Source organism: Pleurodeles waltl, chromosome 4_1 (genome assembly GCF_031143425.1).
Source record: "Pleurodeles waltl isolate 20211129_DDA chromosome 4_1, aPleWal1.hap1.20221129, whole genome shotgun sequence".
Classification (NCBI taxonomy): domain Eukaryota; kingdom Metazoa; phylum Chordata; class Amphibia; order Caudata; family Salamandridae; genus Pleurodeles; species Pleurodeles waltl.
In genome coordinates, this window is record NC_090442.1 from 456,021,296 (window position 1) to 456,040,956 (window position 19,661).

Here is a 19,661-nt window from a genome sequence, read left to right on the forward strand (position 1 = left end):
ACTGCTGCCATACTGTGGACAGATGAGACTGGAGTGGTCAGTTTTTCCTAAAATAGGAGAAGGAAGTAAAAGTTGTACGTACTGCAATGGAGTGTATATTATGTAATTTAAAAAACTTTACAATCTTACGAAAGTCTTGCAAGATCGTACTAAAAAATGGGTAGCAAAAATCTGGTGCATATAAATTATACCTATTACAACAGAATGTGTTCACTAAAAATGCAAATTCAATTATAAATGTAAGGTCTCGCAAGATGCTAGCGAATGCAAATGTTGCCCCCTCACAGTGGAGGTGGAGGACTGTGCGCCTGACTCTCATGAGAGGCTCGCAAGAATCACCCATGCTATGTATAGGAGCATCATGGCTCTTGCGAGTGTCTTGTGAGAGTCATCAAGAAGGAAAATATGGGATACATAATACAAACAATATACGTAATGAAAGTATAGGGTAGCTCTGAAAAGGGCTTTTTGAGGTAACAATTTTAACAACTGTTTTTTTTGTGTTTTTTTAACAATTTTAACGTTTTTGTAAAAACAAGAAACTGGAGGTAAAAAACATCTCCTTCAAAACAAAGAGGGAGAAAATGTAGAATAAAAAAAAAAATGACTGCCTAGGTGGGCATATATAACCCTGGACAAGCCTGTCCCGTGCCTCCCTGCTTGTCTCAGAATAAAAAAGAATCTCCTTGCCTAAACAGCAAAAATGGGCTTTGTTCAGATATGTTAGGTTGTAATCTCCTTGCATGGTGAGTATCTGGGCAGGCACATTGTCACCAGGTTGAAAAGATGTGGACACCCCTGAGGAGTTATCAAGGTCTGCAGAACGGGCTAACTCAGCCTAAACAAGGCTTTCAGGGAGCACAGCTTTCAAATGTTGCCACATCCCAGTAGTGCTCATGGAATATTTCTTGTTCCGTCTGCCCCTGTAGAACTCTATTTTGAGTATTTTACAAATTACATATCTGGCAGATACTTTCTTCCTACCAGGCCTCATATAAAAAAATTCCAGACCAAGGACTCCTGGGGTGGCTTAGGTAGCTGACTTGCAGGAACAGGAGCAGAGTTCTCATCTTAATCAGTGGATGACATTCTGATCACAGACAAAGAGCAAAGTCAAAGAGGTAAGCAAAAAGGTGTAATCACAGGAGAAACCCATAGGCAAATGAATCAATAATGAAGAAATATTTCTTTGCTGAATAAAGATATCCATATCAACCAGTCACAATCCTTCCTTGCAACAATATGTCTTACTTTCTTCAAAAAGTCAAAAATACACTGTTTATGAACTTAATTGCAAATGTACGCTCTCTCAAGTGGATCCTGCTGAGTGTTTGTAATAGCTATGTGAGCCACTTACCATGGTGTGACAGGAGTTACTATATGGTGCATAAAAGGCATATTATGCTGGAATATGTTTGATTGTGAGGTCTGGTATATGTGGTGATTACAGTGTATGATTTGTTATGCCCTGAGGAAGTTCACAGATGGTGAACGAAACACGTTGGCTGTCTTCTTGTTTGTTGAAGAAAATAAAGGCATTATTGGAAAGATATAATGGATGATTCAAATTTGATTTAAAACATTTGTGTCGGTGCCTGGCCAATTACAACATAAACTCTTCTGATTAGCACCTTAGGAGCAGCAGGTGCTTCGGTCGGGGCACGACTTTATAAAATACTCTGGGACAAGGGGGAGGTGCATTTGGACTATTTGGCTTGCTGCTCTGGTCGCATGACAACAGTAAGCACCACTAACTATAACTTGCACATCTGCCATGCACTGCTTTTGACCTCACATATGACATCACTCATGACAGGTTCTAGGCCATCTCAAATGACATAATTTAAGACATCAGTAATGACATCACTGGTTCAAGCTTCATTTTCCCTCATTTTGCTGTATAAATTGCTATGGCATCATACGTATTAAAGTTCATATTCACAATCAACCACAGATATATTGGAAACCCTCATCAAGTACGGTGTTCAATCTATATACATCTGTTCAGTGAAAGGCAAAATAGTGAATGCCAAGTCCAAAACAAATGCTCTACTATGGGCAGCTTTCATCTGTCTCGAATCCCCTTCCACACTGCACCCATATTAAGAAATAAAGATGATATCAGTAGAAGACTGAGAACTGTGTTTATTCTATAAGGAGAGTTCTCCCCATACCACACCATTTGAAAACAGTGAAACTCTCATGAGAAATACACCACAGAGTACTGAAAAGAATCTACTAAGAATAGTATACATTTTATGCAACAGTTGTCAAAAAATACTGTTTGCTTAAAATAAACTAGATCTGAAAGTGCTAAGGACGCAAGCCAGCACCAGAAGCTGTCTCTGGAGGGAACGCTGGGGGCACCTTGAGCATACTGGTTGGTGCTCTAGTGTTTCACGACAACACAATTACAAGCAGCACCAATCCACTTAAGGGCCCAGCAAATGAGGAGAAAGGCCACACGGTGGAGGAAGCGCTGTGAGGAGAGGACCAAGAGAGACACCAGTGGACATCACCAAAGGTCATTGGGAAGCCAACAAACCTCTTGGAACCAAAACAGACGAAGTCCACACCCTGCCACGAAGCTCAGAGAAGGAGATCCAGCAAGAAAGGAGGCCATCTTGAGAGAGGGAAAGCAATTATCCAACTGCCGAACTGGGAACCCAGAGCAACCAGGCGAGAAACCATGTGGATGAAGCTGCTGCGGCTCTAGAACAAAGTTGTGGCTTCAGGCAAATAACGAGGAAGGGGTTGCACATGCTTGTATGCGAGGAGTGGCACTAGGCTATTTGATAGGTATATGAGAAATGTAAAAAGAGGTAAAAAAAACACCTCTTTGCTCCCAATGCTGTGAGAATGCACTACAGCATGGGGAGCACATGGGTGACAATTGAGGATAAGATTTCTAAGCACTAACCAATAAAGAAACTTACTTGTTTCTACACTCAAGAAGAATGCATAGGATCTTTACAGCACAGGCCCTAATATTGAGAATTCACCAAGGTGTGGTGGCAATAACTCCTCAACTTCTATTGCCTGAGTACTAAGGCTTGTTCCCTTTATGTTTTCCCCGAGGTTAGCCAACCTGGAGCCATACAAAGAAACCCTACAGATGGGGGAACACCATTGGAGCAACAAGAACCTATGTGAACCACACTATCCTCTACTATATATTTTCAATAAACCCTCATCAACCAATCATCAATAAATCAATCATTAGATTTGTAAAGTGTGGCTTATCACCCTGGTGGGGGGTATTCAGGCATTGTGGGTTGTTGATGCGACTCAGTAGCTACTCCTTCTCCTTATAACATCTGAGTTTGAGTCATTCCTCACTTCCCGTTACAACCTTTCTACCTGCACCCTTCATACTTTGGTGAAAACTTTAGGGACAGACATTCTTCTGAAGCAAAACACATACATAGGTTAGTACTTGGTGCACACATTCTTTCATGTTAAGTATTAATTATCCTGCTGGCACAATTCTCTCTAATAACACAAGGCTGCTTACAAATGTTAGTATCTACTATATAGAATCTTTCTCCTCTTGAAAACTTTTTCTACAAAACCAAAAAGTTGTTTGGAGCATAATGAATGTGTAAACTGTCACTTGCACACAGAGTTACTCACGAATGCAAACATTTATAACATATTCAATACCTCTACACTGCTATGGTGCATTAGGAGCATATGAGTTTTGTAAACACTTAAACCCAACTGAAATACAAACAAGCACACTCATTGGATGATGTCATCAGTGATGTTATCAATGTTATAATTTGAGCTGTCAACAGTGAAGTCATAAATGATGTTATAGAACATGTCATGAGTGATGTCATATGTTAGTGCTGCTAACTATAACTGGTGAATTTTTGTGTTTGTTTAGTTCAAAACGTTAGCTTTATCACAGAAAAATTCACTATGACTATAACTATAACATTACCTTAACCTTTGTTTTTTTGTTTTTTTTTCAGTGAATAATAATGCATATATGTATATATTACCTAGTGGGTGTCACCAATTGGTAGTTATTGTTAGGGTCAAGTTTCTATAAAAAAAGCATTTTTATACTTGCCTATGTCTTTAGTGCTGGTTGACAAATCTTCACAAAATTTTTTAAAAAAATACAATGCCCATGTCAGCTGCTGTCTGGAAAGTTTCGAGGTGATCCGTCAAGTGGGGGCCGGGTAAAGGGGGGAATCCCAAAACGTCTTCTCTCCTTAGAGATTTGGTGTAAATCTGCTCAGTAGTTTTTGAGATAAAAAAGAAAATTCTAATTGCATATATAGCGACACGGATTCACTGTGGATTCGCGAATCCACGCGCCAACAGCAATTATCATGTTGGCTGGCCACAACCTGAGAGGAAAGTTGCAGCCACCATTTTGTTCATCGGAACTCAGATCCCAGCGGGGAAAATAAAGACAAAAAGTGGTAGAAGGGTTCAGGGTAAGGGTACATTGACTCCATGGGACTAATGGAGGGGTCTATGAGGGACCCCTCATGAGCAACAAATTGTCCAAAAACCTTATTTTTTTACCACACAAAGAGCCACGGATACTCCCCAGATCCTTCCCAGATCCTCCCTGGAGCCTCACGGATTCAGGTACATTTGGATGGATTCGGTTAGGATTCAGGGATCCAGACCTCAAATTAGAATAAAACAAACACTCACTTAGAGATACACACACCTACTCACACACTCATACACACACTCACATATCTACTTACACATCCACACAACCACTCACACACCCATACAGCCACTCACACATCCACTCACAGACCCCAAAAAATACTCATACCCCACTCACAGACTCACACAGCCACTCACACACCTACTCACACAGGCATACAGACTCACACACACTCACAGACCCATGCAGCCACTCGCACACCCACTCATAGACCCTCAAAACCACTCACACACCCATTCACAGACCAACACAGTGTTCACACACCCACTTATACACCCACACAACCACCCACACACCCACTCACACACCTATACAGTCACTCACACAGGCACTCACAGATTCTAAAAACTACTCACACACTCACTCACAGAGCTAAGCAGCTTTCACACACCCACTTACATACCCACAGAACCACTCACACAGCCACTCACAGACCCATACAGCCACTCACACATTCACTCACAGACCACCAAAATCACTCACACACCTACTCACAGTCACTCATGCACCCACTCACAGACCTACACAGCCAGTCTCACACACACTCATACACCCACCACACACTCACACACCCACTTACACACCACACAACCACTCACACACCCACTCACATACACCCTCACACACCCTGGTTGCAGGGATGTTATAGTTAGGAAATAGCATTAAAATCCATAGAAATTCATTGAAACTAATTTTACAGGGATGTTATAGTTAGGAAATAAAATTTGAAAAAAAACTGAAATTCACTGGAAAAAACAAAGGTTACAGAGGCATTATAATTAGGCTCAGATTTCTCTCATACAAAACCATTGAAATTCAGCAGATACAGTTATTTCAAGTAACTAACTTGCAGCCTAAGGTAACTGTAACTTGTATCCCCCCATGTACTGCTAATTGCCCCAGCTATACAGCATGCATGACAACTTTTACAACGTCAATACAAATATCAAGAAAATATTAAAAGTCAAATTATTGAAGAACAAACTGTGCATGGGAATGTTATGTTGGGCTATGTTATGATTTTCTGTTATGTGATACTCCTCTTAGACTATCACATTTCATTTCTATTGTCTTAATACAGTCAACAAGCATTATAGCTAATATTTAGCCAAGGAGATTCAAAGCAACTTTATTTTGATACTGTTGGTGCAGAGTGAAAACAATTTTCCAATGGTTGCTAAAATTATTGCTCAATATATAGCTCAGATCAAAGACCAGGTGTACTAAATGTTGGTGTTTGTGCAAAGCTGAAAAGTCTCAAATTTGAGACTTGGCACATATACAAGCTCATGGGACATGTAAAAAACCCTGTAGTGATTTGAAAAGTGATTTATGAATTGCAAGTAGGCTTAGCAAATGGGGCACAATAGAGTGTGCTAAAATGTTGCCCTTGCTTCTGCAGTTACAAACGTAGAATTTGTTATTAACAGTGCAAAAATGTGGCAGTCACTCCTGAAGTATATCAGTCCACTGACGACTGCTTCACATCAGTGTAGAGATGCCTGGAATTAGTAAAGCAGGCGAGAAGACTATGAACTGTCACTTGTGATACGCGGACTCACAATATAGCCTCTTTTCTCTACTGTGACTACTTTTCCCTTACGGATGGTTGTAGCAAGGGCACCTGAAGTGTAGGATACATTCTAGCACAGCAGGCCTTTGTTCCCTGTACCTATCCCTATCTGGATTATCAATTGTGTGCAGTGAGACAGAGAGATGTTTTAGCTGTTCAGACGCTCTACAACTACACACAGCCTCATTGCTCCATGCTGTGTATGTATTTGGCACTCCGCAGAGGAAACACCACGTGCCAAATAATACTGTAGTTCTTCCTCATGAACGCATGGTAACGCTTGTGTGGCTTAGCTATGTGTTACACCGGCCACGTAGAACAAAATGTTTCCTATCATGTGAAACCATCATTTGTGGAATAAGGACCTGCAGGCTTACTGAGAAAAACAGATGGTTGGAAAGCTTGAATTCACCTCAATACTGAAAAATGAATTAAAAACAAAAGATACAAATCTTTTGTCGCGTATCATGATGGAAAGACAGAAGAATTTCCTCTCTGTAGGCAGAGTAATCATGACAACAGCTCAGCTGACAAGAATAGTGAGCCTCCCTAAAGTTCTTTGAAAATGTGCACCCACAGGTACTTAATTCAGTACTGCTCAGCCAAGATGTGAACTTCTGATAATAAACAGCATTTTTAATGATTCTGCAGGAGCACACATGGAAGCGACGGTGGTCTCCATCTGATGGATTTTGAAGTAGATTGGGAGGCAAGGAGTTAGCAAAAGATTTACAATTTGAAGTTCGTGAAGCCTATTTGGCCGCACAGTGAGGACCAGGAATCAATATGGAAAGTTAAAGTACGTTGATTACAAATCAGTAGTCACTCCAATATATGTGCAGATCAAAATCAAATTAATTGTAAAGGTACAGAATCAAAACCAGCAAGCTGAAATGTATGAATAAAGTCAATCTTAGCAGTATAAGGCATTCACAGTCACAGCAATATAGATACCAAGAAACAGAAATTGACATTCCTTTCAGGAAATCAGATTGCTTCTTCTACATTTTAACAGATTTAAGATCATCTAACTTAGGTTCGAGCTAAAATAGAAAACCTTAGGTTAAAAGGTCTCTGGGGCTCGAGAATGAAGCAAGGTAGGTGTCAGCATTATAAAGACCCCAGTACAAGTCTTAAAAGAAGGGGATCAGTGTTAGCATGAAGCTAAACACTGTAAGGGCAAAAAGGGTGTGAAGAGGTCTGTATCTCACCAGGTCCATAGGAATCTGCTGTAATTCTAACACTGTGAACAATAACTGAAGGTGGAAAGTTCCAGGAACATCGATGTCACCAAACATGTCACCAGAAACCAATTATATCTCTTTCTCACGCAGCACACTTGCAACAGTGGACGAATCTTTCATCCCACAGAGCTCCAACAACCATCATTCCAGATTTGCACTGAATAGGAGGCTGCTTCTGCTCATTAAAGCATCCAGTCCTTGCCAAGATTTGTCTTCTCTGGCCTCCCTATCTCAAATACACAATACTCCTTTCTTCTACTAAGAAATCACGAATGCACACCTTCAAAGGAAAACCATGCAGTGCACAGTAAAATACATCTCATGTTAAAATGAAGGCCTAGTTAAGCTAATTTGATAAATCATTGTCAATGTGCACTTCTAATACACAATAACGGGTTCAAACATCACATCAAAATAAATGCAGAACGTGAATAAATGAACTCATGATTACATATGCAATGTGCTTTCAATAAATGCAACATATCAAAATACAAGTGTAAATGTGAATGAGAGCTACACATCTTCAAGATTAGGCTAAACATTAGAATACACAAACTAACTTCTACAGTGAATACATCTTCAATAATACATTTTGATGCTTCACTTCACATTAATATTGTTAAGGCACACAGAATATATAATGTCAGTTACGTATTTGTATTACTTCTGTAATGTATAAGGGTGCAGCCACAATTACACTGCTCCAATCCCCCCTCTGATGGCGGATCAAGCAATCACAATCAAGATCAGACCCTTATCAGATGAACCAATCAAACCCTAAAAGTTTTCATGTATTTTTGTCTAGTTTCCTCAAGTTTTTTAATCTCATCCTAATATCTACATTGACTCTCCTTCAACTCTATGGCCCTCATTACAACCCTGGCGGTCGATATTAAAGCGGCGGTAACACCGCCAATAGGCCGGCGGTAAAAAAAATGGAATCATGACCACGGCGGAAACCGCAACACATACAGCCACTTTAACACTCAGACTGCCACGGCAGTAGCAACAAACACCCTGGCGCTAACCGCCAACAGCCAGGCGAAAGACAATATAACGCCCATAGCATTACAACCCGCACATCCGCCAGCTTTTCCGGGTCGGTACCAACGCCATCAAAAGCACAGCGGAAACAGTACTCTGAAGGGAAACAACTCACCTCTTGACACTCAAGGAAGAACCATGACGCTATGGAGCCCGAGCTGCAGGTTTTCCCCATGCTGGTGTATCTTCTCATACACCAGGAGCATGAACGCCGGCGACAACGACCACGGTGAGTACTGCACCTAGCACACAAGGGAGGGGGGAGGAAAAAGAGAGTGACACACACACGCAACACCCCCACCTCCACCCTCACTCACAACACTATACACACAAACACATGCAACAACATTACATATACACCCCGTAACCCTCAGGAATAACGCAAGGACAAAAGGAATGGAGTCAAATGAGTGTAATATTAGTAATTAAGAGAAATAAGTTCAGAAAGCAAAAACAGTATGTACAATATATACAATATATACAAAAGGCGGGACAATCCCCACTCAAAAATTGTCTGTGGCCCACTGGGCCAAAACACATAGGCCAAGGCCACACTTGACTCCTGCTTCAATACTGAGAGAACACTGCAGCGGCATCAGGTCGAAAACACACAGGCACCTCTGGGGGACAGGGAATGGGGGAGCACCTCAGCCAGAAGAAGGTACAACGCCACTGCTCCTGGAGGGGGCTCCATGCCCACTGCTTGGTCCTGCGGAGTGCAAGGCCACAGTCTCTCAAGTGGGAGGTTTGCCCACTGCTTGGTCCTGGGGAGTGCAAGGCCACAGTCTCTCAAGTGGGTGGTTTGCCCACTCCATGGCCCTGGGGAGTGCAATGCCACAGTCTCTCAAGTGGGTGGTTTGCCCACCGCTTGGTCCTGGGGAGTGCAAAGCCACAGTCTCTCAAGTTGGTGGATTGCCCACTGCTTGGTCCTGGGGAGTGCAAAGCCACAGTCTCTCTAGTGGGTGGTTTGCCCACTGCTTGGTCCTAGGGAGTGCAAAGCCACAGTCTCTCTAGTGGATGGCTTCTTCCACTGGTTCTGGAGGGGGTTTTGTGCCCAGTGTGCTTCATCCTGGCAAGGATGGGGTGAGTGGATACCTTCTTCCACTGGTTCTGGAGGGGGCCTTGTGCCCTGTGTGCTTCATCCTGGCAAGGATGGGTGAGTGGATGCCTTCTTCCACTGGTTCTGGAGGGGGCTTTGTGCCCAGTGTGCCTCATCCTGGCAATGATGGGGTGAGTGGATGCCTTCTTCCACTGGTTCTGGAAGGGGCATTGCACCCTGTGATGCAGATGTTTAGGAGTGTAAGGTCACAGTCTCTCACCTGGGTGTCACAACGACAGCTTTTGCAGGGGCCAGGACACACTGCAGCCCATAAAGGCACCACTACACATTGCTCACCGGCGGTGACGGCTGCTCAGTGAATTGCAGTTGCGCTGCGGGTGGCGGTGCTGGCAGTGGTGGTGGTAGCCTCCAGGCCTTCATCTGCAGCCCCGGACGGCTGCCCACTGGGGCTGCTGCTGACAGTGGTGCTGCTTGCGGCAGTGCAGGTGGCAGTGCTGGCCGCAGAGTTGGTGGCGGTACTGGTGGTTGTGGTGGTAGCCTCCAGGCCTTCACCTGCAGCCTTGGATGGCTGAAGTGCCATGGCTGGTGTTCTCTGCCCTTTCCTGCCATTGGCAGATGGTGGTGCCTCCTTGCTTCTGCCAGCTGGAGTGTTTGACTTGGCCTTGTTGGCTGGTTGTGCCTCCTTCACCTTGCTGGAATCTGTCCCCTCCTTGCCCTTGCCAGGTGGCAGAACCTTCTTGGCCTTTGCAGGTGTTGGTGGCACACTGGCTGATCTGACGGGTGTCTCCTTGGAGCCTCTCACAGCTGCAGAAACCACAGCGTACGTGGACTGGGTGGCTGAGGTGCTGGGCTGGGTTCTGGCCACCCTAGCCCGAGGTGAAGGACGGGGGGAGGGGTAGGGAAGAGGTCAATGTTGGCGAGGAAAAGCTTCTTAGGGACACTGTGGCGGGAAGAGGGTGAAGTTTTGGGAGTGGAGGAAGAGGGAGTGGTTGTAGGAGTTGTCAGTCTGCTGTGTTTGGGTGCAAGTGCATTGCGCTGGATGCTGTTGTGAGGTGGATGGCTGTTGGGTCAGTGTGTGCTTGCGTTTGTGTACTTTGGGAGGAGGGGTCACAGACACAGTGGGAGAGGACACAGGGGACGTGTGCATGGATGTGGGGGTGGTGACTGCCAGTGAGGGGCTTGTAGTGATAGGCGTGATGGTGATGGAGGTAGTGGATGAGGATGTAGTGCATGCAGGTGTGAGTAGAGACGCTACTGGGAGGGAGATGGACGAGGAGGAGGAGGGGGACACAGTGGAGGCAGTGGATGTTGGTGTGTCTGCATGGGGATGGTGCTTGTGTGAGTGCCTGTGAGATGAAGTGTGGTGCTTGTGTTTGCCGGAGCCACTTCTGTGTGTTGATTTGGGTGATTGCTGGTCTGAAGGTGTGCTTGGGATAGGGTGGGGTTAAGGGGATTAAGGGGATTGGGTGTGGGTAGAGGAAGTTGGAGGAGGGAGGCTGGAGACAGGGACAATGGCTGCCATCAGTGCGGTGGCCAGATCCTGGAATGCTCTCTGCTGGGCCGCCATGCCAGAGTGAATGCCCTCCAGGTATGCATTTGTTTGTTGCAAATGCCTTTCGACACCCTGGATGGTTGACTGCCCAACAGTGAGGGATCTCAGGAGGTCAATAGCCTCCTCACTGAGGGCAGCAAGGCTGACTGGGGCAGGGCCTGAGGTGCCTGGGGCAAAGAAGATGCCCACCCTCCTGGGTGAGCGGGCATGGGAAACACGCTGAGGGGCCGCTGGGAGGGTGGTGCTGGTACAGGGGGTGGCGGCTGTACCTGTTGTTGAGGTGGGCACAGAGGTGTCCGCCACCGCCAGGGAGCTTCCATCGGAGGAGGAATCGCTGTCGGTAGTGTCCCCTCCTGTCTCCATCGTGGAGCTCCCCTCGCACTCTGTCCCACTGTGCCCTCACCGTCAGTGGATTCGGCCTCCAGGCCCATGTAGGATGCAGCTCCCTCCGTAGCCGGTGCCTCTGCTCCCACCCAGGTAAAACCTTAATGCGCGCAAAGTCATGATTCTGAATCTGTTCAGGTAGCAAGTGAGTGAACAGATAGAAAATGGCGGTCACGTCCGCGGCGGTGCGTACCGTCACTGCCGGCATACATCGCCATTGGCTCCTGGAACCCATAAGGCCGAATGATAACCAATGCGAAGTTGCGCGGCGGTCATCGACCGCCGACTGCAACGGCGCACAACGCCAGCGGAATTACCTCATTTCCACTTGTCTCTCCTCACAGGTCAGGCAGCCGACATTTCAGGGGGGCACAGGCCATGGTACCTAACTGCATCACAGCAGACATTGGCATATCAACTGACTCTCAAATTCACATACTGTTTCTGTAAAGGAAGAAATGCATTTTTATTTTCACGTATGTGTGAATATGACCCTCTGTTCACACTTTTTCACCCTAGAGTTCAACCGCTGAGGATGAATAGGAGATGGAGACATCCCCCCGTGTACAGACCCCTGGTGGACCTGGCGAACAAGGACGACAGGCACAGTATCCTGACCTACAGACTTGATAGGGCCACAATCCAAGAACTGTGTGCCCAATTGGAGCCAGACCTGATTTCAGCTATCCGCCACCCCACAGGTATCCCTCCTCTAGTGCAGGTCCTGCCAGTGCTCCATTTCCTGGCAAGTGGTTCCTTCCAAGCAACAGTGGCCATGGCATCATGGATGTTTCAGCCAATGTTCTCCAACGTGCTGATCAGAGTGTTGTCTGCCTGCTGAAACACATGCGCAGCTACATCGTATTCCCCCAGGTGGAGGATTTAGCCACATTGAAGGCTGACTTTTATGCCCTGGGACATATACCCAACATCATTGGTGCCATTGATGGTTCACATATAGCATTTGTCACCCCCGGAGAAATGAACAAGTGCTAAGGAGTAGAAAAAGCTTTCACTCTCCGAATGTGCAGATGGTGTGTTTGGCGGACCAGTACATCTCCCATGTGAATGCCAAGTATCCTGGCTCTGTGCATGATGCCTTTATCTTGAGGAATAACAACATTCCATATGTGATGTCTCAACTCCAGAGGCACCGGGTGTGGCTAATAGGTGAGCCCTTGGTCCCCACCCAGTTGATGTAGATATATGGGTGTGGGTTTGGCCCTAAGGGTGAGTGTGTGGCTAACAGGTATCCCTCGATATTTACAGGTGACTCTAGTTACCCCACCCTCTCATGGCTACTGACCCCAGTGCGGAATGCCAGGACAAGGGCAGAGGAACATTACAATGAGGCACATGGACGAACAAGGAGGATAACTGAGAGAACCTTTGGCCTCCTGAAGGCCAGATTCCAGTGCCTCCATCTGACAGGTGGATCTCTGTACTACTCACCCAAGAAGGTGTGCCAGATCATCGTTGCATGTTGCATATTGCACAACCTGGCCTTGAGACGCCAGGTGCCTTTTCTGCAGGAGGATGAGCCTTGACATGGTCTGGTGGCAGCGGTGGAGCCTGTGGACAGTAACGAAGAGGAGGCAAAGGAAGAAGATGTGGACAACAGAAGTACACTCATTCAACAGTACTTCTAGTGACACACAGGTAAGACACTGTAACTTCACCTTCCATTGCAGTTTTGTGTTTGACATTGAACATCGCAGCCTGATTTTCCTATTTCTATGGCCACTTACTGTACCCTTTGGCATCTATTTTCAGATCTCTGTGCCCCACTCTGGCTCCTGGTGTGTTTACTGGTGCCCATTACAGATCATATCTATGTAAATATTACAGTACATTTTAATTGCAATGTTTATAGTATGTTAAACTAATACATATGTCAAACAATTGACAGACTCCATACTTGAATTTGTTCCAAAGGTGTTTATTTAGGTGCTAATAAGTGGAGGGAGTATTGCAATGGGCTGGGTTGCTGATGGAGGAAAGTCCAGGGTAGAGTCCAGTCTATTTGTGTCACAGGTGCAATGTCCAAGGGGGCATAGGAAGGGGAGCAATGGCAGTTTAAGGTGGACAGGGTGACAGAGTGGGACAGAAGTGTGACAATCAGGAGAGTCTTATTTCCTGGCGGGGGTCTTGGCAATGTTCTCTGGCTTCTGCCTGGATCGCAGGGACCGTTTGCAGGGTGGTTCTCCTTCTGCAGGGGGTGGGGTGCTGGTGGCCTGTTGGTCCTGTGGTGGGGCCTCCTGTCCACTAGCGCCGGCGGAGGCTGTTCTTCGGTGTGGCTAGTGTCAGGGGCCCGTTGGTGTGTCACTGCTTCCCTCATGGTGTTGGCCATGTCTGCCAGCACCCTTGCAATGGTGACCAGGGTGGTGTGGATGTCTTTCAGGTCCTCCCTGATCCCCAGGTACTGTCCCTCCTGCAGCCACTGGGTCTCCTGCAACCTCTACAGTATCTGGCCCATGATCTCCTGGGAATGGTGGTATGCTCCCAGAATCCCTGCAAGTGACTAGTGGAGAGTGGGTTCCCTGGGCCTGTCCTCCCCCTGTCGCACAGCAGTCCTCCCAGCTTCCCTGTTGTCCAGTGCCTCTGTCCCTTGAACCGTGTGCCCACTGCCACTGACCCCAGGTCTCTGATTGTCTTGGGTTTGTGGGGTTGCCTGGGGTCCCTGTAGTGGTGGACACACTGCTGATTGATGTGTCCTGGGGACAGAGGTATGGGCCCGCTGGGTGGGTGCTGTGCTGGTGTTTCCTGAGGGGTGAGGCTCTGTGGTGGGTTGGGACTGTGACAGGGTAACCAACTGTCCAGAGGTCCCTGATGGGCCAGGTTGATCATCGTGATCATCACTGTGGACCTCTTCTGTGGGGGGACTGGATGTGGCTGGCACCTCCTCTCCGGTAACGTTGAGTGGGGGTCCTGTGGGGATGTACATGCAGTGTTATTGTATCTGCGTGTGCCATCTTGTGCACTGATATGTTTCCCTCTATGGTTTGTATTAGCAAGGCAGCTTTGGCTTGTGTGAGTTGTGCTTGGTTTTGGCTAAGTGATTGTCACTAGTGTGCATGCTGTAGTGATGGGTGTCTGTGTAGGTTTGTGATGGGTGTCCATGCATTGGTGTTGCACGCAGGGCTTGGTATTGGGATGGGTGGGTTGTGATAGTGGGGTATATGTGTGGTGGTCGAGTGATGGGAGTGAGGGTAGAGTTAGGAGTTTGTGATGGCATGCAGGTAGGGAGGTGTTGAAAGTAGTAAAGATTTGACTTACCAGAGTCCAGTCCTCCTGCTACTCCTGCGAGGCCCTCAGGATGCATGATCGCCAAGACTTGCTCCTCCCATGCTGTTAGTTTGGGGGAGGAGATGGGGGTCCACTGCCAGTCCTCTGTACAGCTATCTGTACAGCTATCTGGTATCTTGCAACCGCGGAACGTACCTTCCCCCGTAGGTCGTTCCACCTCTTCCTGATGTCATCCCTTGTTCTGGGGTGCTGTCCCACGGCATTGATCCTGTCCACGACTCTCTGCCATAGCTCCATCTTCCTAGCAATAGACGTCTGCTGCACCTGTGATCCGAATAGCTGTAGCTCTACCTGGATGATTTCCTCCACCATGACCCTTAGCTCCTCCTCTGAGAACCTGGGGTGTCTTTGTGGTGCCATGGGTGTAGTGTGAGTGGTATGTGTGAGGGTGTGTGGGGTGATGTGTTGGGGTGTGTGCTGTGAGATGCTTGGATGGTGTATGGGTGATGGTGTTATGTGGCTCAGATTCAGTGAGTGCTCCTGGCTTGTCTCTCTCTCAGTTGGCAATATTTGTTTTTCATTGTAAGGGGTTGTGGGTATTGTGGGTGGGTGTTTTATAGTGATCTGAGTGTGTGGGTGTGGTGTGGGTGTATGTGTGTCAGGTGTGTGTAGTTTGAATTGTCCAATGTGGTGTTGTTTTGTTAATGTGTGTATTATGAGCGCAGCGGTCTGTACCGCCAATAGTTTACCGTGGTTGAATGTCCGCCACGGTGATTCGTGGGTCATGATGCTGTGGGTGTATTTCTGTTGGCGTAGCGGTGTGGGTGTTGGTGCCGCCAGTTTATCCCTGACCTTTGGTCTGACGGACTTGTGTAGGTGTCTGTATAGTGGTGGATTTCTATGTGTGGGTCATAATACCCGTAGTGGTATACCACCACAGTCACAGAATATTGGCAGCTGTCAGCACGACAGTAGGTGGCATTTATAGCCAATGTTGTAATAAGTGCCTATATCCTCTCTCATCCTTTTCACTCTTCTTCTCACTCCTCTCCCTCCTCGTAACCTCTTATGCACCGTAAGATCACAACTAAAGACATCACACACGAGCAATTATCACAAGTAGTCCCAAATGGAACCCACTATTCCACTTCCCAAGTTTCCAAACCACCTGCCAAGTGCAGCAAATGCATTTTCAATTTTCCCAAGCACCTGTCCACTTCAAGTCTTCCTTCAAACCTGAAATGTTCTTGATCTATACCTTCAAATCTTTGCTTCCATCTGGTATACATGTACAACATTGCTGAACCTTTATCATCCTACAGACTCTGCCCTCTTTGGCAAGAAGAATGTCTAACACAAGACGATTTTGCAAAACCATAGATTTTATAACTAACATTTCTAGAACCAATAAGGCTGCTGCTGTACTTGTGGATATTTTGGGCCAGATGTATCAAACAGTTTTGCGATCGCAACTGCATTTTGGTATGTATCAAATCCAATTTGCGATTCAGTAACTTGCTACCAAATCACAAATTGGATTTGCGACTATATGCTGATTCAGTATTAGGAAGGGGCATGTCAAGGGTGTCCCTTTCTCATACCGAATCACAGAGGTATGTATGATTGTTTTGTGACCGTAAATGCGGTCGCAAAACAATCGCAGTTACCACCAATTTCAAATTGGTGGTAACCCATTCTCAAAGAGGAAGGGGTCTCCAGGAGACTCCTTCCCCTTTGTCAATGCATGCAAAAACATTTTTTAAGAGCAATGAAAAGAAAACTCTTCATTTTTTAAACGCATCCCGTTTTCCTTTAAGGAAAATGGGCTGCATTAAAAAAAAAAAAAAAACTTTATTTAAAAGCAATCACAAACATGGTGGTCTACTGAGCCCAGCAGGCCACCATCCCTGTGATTGTAGCCATTTGCAGTGGGTTGCAAATTACGACCTACCTCATGAATATTAATGAGGTAGGTCTCTTTGCGAGCCCTTGCGAATCGCTATATGAAACTCATGGAGTTTCATACATTCCAATAGCGATTACTTAATTGCAATTTGCAAATAATCGCAATTTGGTATTGGCTATTGGAAATAATGATACATCTGGCCCTTTAGCCATTATGGTAGACAGCTTTCTAATATTAATGTCATTTAACATCACACCTGCAGATGGAATCATTGCAACAAAGATGTCTCCTACTACCTCTTCAGCACTAATACCTTGTTTAGGTCTAGCTAGATAAAAATATACCATACTATCCCTTGGGCAACTTGAAATAGGCACATTCTCTACAAATCTAATGAACTCCAGGGATAACAGGATCTTCTCCACCCAAAAACAATCTCCAATTTACACTAGCCTAAATCATGTGATCACATTCACTCCTTCCCACAAATACCAGAGATGTGTTTGTAAGTATACACAGTTTTCCATTATGCTTTCAATCCAAAGTCAAAGCAGTTAGTGGAACAGATGAATGGAACACTGAAATCCAGACTAGCTAAAGTGTGTGCTTCAACATCATTGAAGTGGCCTGATGCTTTGTTTCTTGTGTTGATGAGTCTTCACAGTATTCTGGATCAGAGGACAGGACTGTCCCCCCCATGAAATAATCATGGGCAGAGCAATGAGACAGCCAGCTGTGCCTGCAAACGCACTTGCAAACATTATGGATGATGTGATTCTTGATTACTGCAAAGGACTGGCTGACATAGTGAGTTCTGTCTCACCCAGTCGGAACAGCCACAGCTTTGCCATATCAGGAGCAGTGCCATGACCTCAGTCCCGGTGGCTGGGTCCTGGTGAAGAAGCATGTGAGGAGATCATGTTTAGAACCTCATTGCCATGGACCTTACCAAGTTATTCTGGTGACAACTACTGCTGTCAAATGTGGAGACCTCCCCAACTGGATCCATACCTCCCACACTTGCAGAGTTGAGTGTCCTCTTTATTATGTGACAGCACCTCCCCCAGAAGTCCCAGTGATGACAGAGAGACAGAGGGAACAGGTTAGACAAGCTGTTGGGGACCAAGAAGAGTCTGAAACAACATACATTCAGTCTGGGGGAACTCTGAATGAGTCAACAACTGAAGTTGAGACAAGAGAGTTTCACACTGTGGTGGTGGATGAGTGAGATTCAGACCCTGACTAAGGACCTAGGGCCCAATGTATGATGGCCTTTCACGGTCGCAAACAGCCAAAATCACAGTTTGCAACCACAAAATGAGCAGGTACGATGTACCATCTCTATTTTGCGAATTGGTCACAATTACCGACTCACAACATAGGGATTTGCGACTAGCAATGAGGAAATGGCGTCCCGAGGGCAAATTGCAACCTACCTCATGAATATTATTGAAGTAGGTAATTTGTGACCCCATTGGGAATCGCAAACGGTGTGAGGTACACTGTTGTACATTAGGTTTTGCAACTTGCAATTTGTAGCTCACAAGTGAGTCACAAAATTTAGGGTCGTACATCTGGCCACTAGTGCTGTGGGAATGTGAGAACACAAGTGGGAGCTGGAGACAACTGGCCAAGAAGGCTAGAGAGAGACAGACTAAGGGCCTCATTACAACCCTGGCGGTCAAAGACCAGGCGATTGTACCGCCAACAGGCTGGCGGTACAATCTTGCAGATTACAACCGCGGCAGAAGCACCGCGGTCGCACCGCCGGGACCAGCAGTTTACCACCATGGTTGTCCAGGCGGTTTTAAAACTCCAGGGCAGCGCTGCTTGCAGCGCTGCCCAGGGGATTACGAGTCCCCTTCCCGCCAGCCTGTCCATGGCGGTCGAAAGGCTGGCGGGAAGGGGAGTCGCGGGGCCCCTGGAATGCCCATGCACTTGGCATGGGCAGTGCAGGGGCCCCCAGGCACAGCCCCACACTGCTTTTCACTATCTGCACAGCAGACAGAGAAAATCGCAACGGGAGCTGGCTCCCATGTTGCGGCCGACATCCCAGCTGGGCTGGCGGGCGGAAACTATGTTTCCCCAGTGGGGATATCAAAATGGGTCTGCGGGAGTGCGGCCGCATTGGCAGCCGCTCGTCGGTATAACCTTGGCGGGCAGCCTCCGCCGCCCGCTAAGGTTGTAATGAGGGCCTAAGTTGCCTGAGGGACATGCACCTCAAACTATTCCAGAAGAGACTGAAGATTCTGGGCTGAGTGACAGAGAGGATGAAAAATCTACACTAAGGAGGTCAAAAAGATATAGGGTACCCTGTCAGAGGTATTTTTCGCATGAATGGAAATACTTTGCTGCTAATGCCGAAAAAATAGAGTTTGGGCATTTTGAGGATAATGGTGCAAATCCAACTGAACCTCCTACTACTGAACTTTATGGCTCGACGGTGTTTTGAAAATATTTTTCCAGTAAATGGACTGAACCGATTTGTTATTAGTGGGATTTCTGGACTGTGTACATATTACAGACATTGAATGAACGACCGAGGCCTTAGGCAGCTGCAGGAGCATAAGGGTGTCATTTAGAAGAAATGTAGTAGGGCTAAGGAAGTCTCATGAAGATTTTGTAAATAACATCATCACATTTGTTGAACTTTTTTTTAACCATTTGCACAAGTGGAACCTGGCAGAGAAGACTCTGCTGCTTCTGTTATTTTTCACCCAACAGTCTGGTTTTAGTGAAGTTAGGAAAACTAATAGCACAAGTAGATGCAGAAAGGTATTAGTAGGGGTATTGCTTGTCACTATTGTAGTATTATTTATTCTTCTTGTAGGGCCATCATATCCAAACCTTTCACAGACATTAAGACCAAACCTAGTATTGCTCCTTTGACCCCCAAGCCCTATAGGTTATAATTTACACGCACTAGATGATAAAGAATTATACGAAGACCCAT